This window comes from Sinocyclocheilus rhinocerous, unplaced genomic scaffold (assembly GCF_001515625.1).
Source record: "Sinocyclocheilus rhinocerous isolate Xijiao unplaced genomic scaffold, SAMN03320098_v1.1 scaffold1796, whole genome shotgun sequence".
NCBI classification, from domain to species: Eukaryota; Metazoa; Chordata; class Actinopteri; order Cypriniformes; family Cyprinidae; genus Sinocyclocheilus; species Sinocyclocheilus rhinocerous.
The window spans coordinates 48,168-50,455 of record NW_015645066.1 but is presented as its reverse complement, the minus strand read 5'-3'; the positions used below and the strand labels follow the sequence as shown (position 1 = coordinate 50,455).

Here is a 2,288-nt window from a genome sequence, read left to right as displayed (position 1 = left end):
AAGAAAGACTATTATTTCTTCTATAAAGGTAGAGAATGCAGTCAGGCAAGGCAAGACAGGCATGTCATGTACTGATGTGCAAAGGAAGTGGAATGCAGGCACGAGGAAGAATGTAGGGCTGAGGAAGGCAAAACACATCAACTTTAAACGCCATAGACCAGGCCACACATATCCAGGCCCATCATCATTACCTCCAGATCTAACAACTTCCCCCCAGCATTTCAAGAACCATGCTGAGTTTGTAAGCCATAGCAGTTCATCTGTGATGGCACCATTGTTTCAGCTGCAGACAGAAGGTCTTCTTCAGCTAAGCTTCAGAGCAGATGTAGACAGCAACAAGACCAGCTCAAATGAACATGATACAGACATATCACACACAGACCACAGCTTAACACAAAGTTGTAGAAAGTGCCTTTTGTTTTATGAGTCCTACATAAAACTATCACCCACCCAAGCAATTACACTAATGGAAGAATCTAAGGTCCAGAGCACCTCACAAATGTGAAGGTGAAAGCAAAACAGAAAGCTCTGTATCACTGCCAGCACAGCAAAGAAAGTACCCAAACGACCTACTACTAACCCCAAAAAATTCCTCAATGAGCACTTCTACCCAGCCTTCACAGGTAATACTGCTACAAAATATGGCATAGAAAATGAGGGCAATATCATCCAACTCATGAAAAGCCGAGGGCACGCTGTGGAGAGGAGAGGCCTGGTGATCCATCCTGAACATCCTTGGTTGGCAGCTAGCCCAGATGGCATCCTAGACTCAACAAAGCTTCTCGAGATCAAGTGTCCCTTCAAGAGCTCCATGTCACTTACTGAGTTTCTGAATCGACCAAATGGTGACATCAGAAGCTTAGGTGATGGGCAGTATGTTATTCTTCCGGATGGAAAGGATGGATACTACCTCCAAGTGAGTAAAAAAACAACAACAAAAAACCCACATACATACATGTAGATGACAACCTAACTCATAATATGCATATAATAAAAGCACTATTTAAATTAATATAAAGTATAAATTAAATTGTAAGCACAATTTTTGCAATACAAATTCAATTCAATTTGATCAAATTATTGAACTTTGAAGTGTGACATCTTCCTTCAGGTCCAGTTGACCATGATGTGTGTGGGTCTACTGAGCTGCAAGCTGGTCATCTGGACATCAACTGAGCACCTAGAAATGGACATTCCATTTGACAAAAATTATGCAGAAGCTCATGTGCAACAGCTACAGAAATTTTACTTTTTACACATGCTGCCAGAATTAGTTGATGATTTTGCTGATAAGAAGATAAATCTGTGCAAGACATACCTGCAGCTTTTAAACAAGTAGAGGGTGAGGAATGCGGTACACAGTATACAAACATACCCAATACAATGTAAATAAGTTTCATCAGTTTATTTTTTAAGCAACATGAGAATGAAATACATGAAAGAATCCTGTAAATATTTTTACTGTCTACATAGTGTACAAAAACAACATGTATTAATAACATGTATCTTGTTAATGACATTAAACTATAAGCACATGCAGTTTAAGTGATGATAAATGTTTATCTATGTGCTTGAGATAAGCTCCCCTCTTAGATTTACAAGAGCAGCACAAATTCACAGTATTTTATCAAACTCTGGGACCAAATTAATAGGCAAAGTCTGTGAGAGAATCTTGTACACCTTTAGCCGCCTTATTGCCCGTTCAATGTGAATGCGGGCATGAGCAATGCGTCGCGTGTGGGTGACTTCCTCATTAGTCAGCTGGCACTGTTTGCGTGTAAATGCTGGCATAACTAAATTCACCTTGCGTTCCTCCAATAAGTCCCTGATCGTGAATCCACGGTCCGCCATCACCTCATCTCCGGGCCTCAAGCAGTCCAGAAACCCTGAGTTCTGTGCAATGTACCTGTCGCTACATTTGCCACCATAAGCCTCTGAAATAAACATGACTAATCCAGCTGGAGAAGTTGCTAGCAGATACTTCAGAGTATTACTGGCATAATAGTGACTGTACGATTCACTTCTTGAATCTAGATTTTTAGCCTTCTGTAGAACAGTTTCTGTGCAGTCAATTATACAAGTAGTGTTTGGAAAATGATCTTTAAAAGCCTCTGGCGGAGTGGCCTTGATGGTTTCACGGGGCAACCATGGAATAAGATCCTTGGTATGCTTGTACAAAACATCTATCCAAAATTTCACAGTTTTGCTGACTTGACCATGTGACTTGCCAAAGCGTTTTGCCAAGTCAGCAATGACAAAGTTCTGTCTGAGTTTCATAAGTGTCATCA

The 2,288-nt window shown here is 40.6% G+C and overlaps 1 pseudogene; it reads right to left on the bottom strand.

Moving 5' to 3' along the window:
* Positions 1-1,428: 1,428 nt before the first annotated feature.
* On the bottom strand, positions 1,429-2,286 carry LOC107705327 (uncharacterized; annotated as a pseudogene).
* Positions 2,287-2,288: the final 2 nt, after the last annotated feature.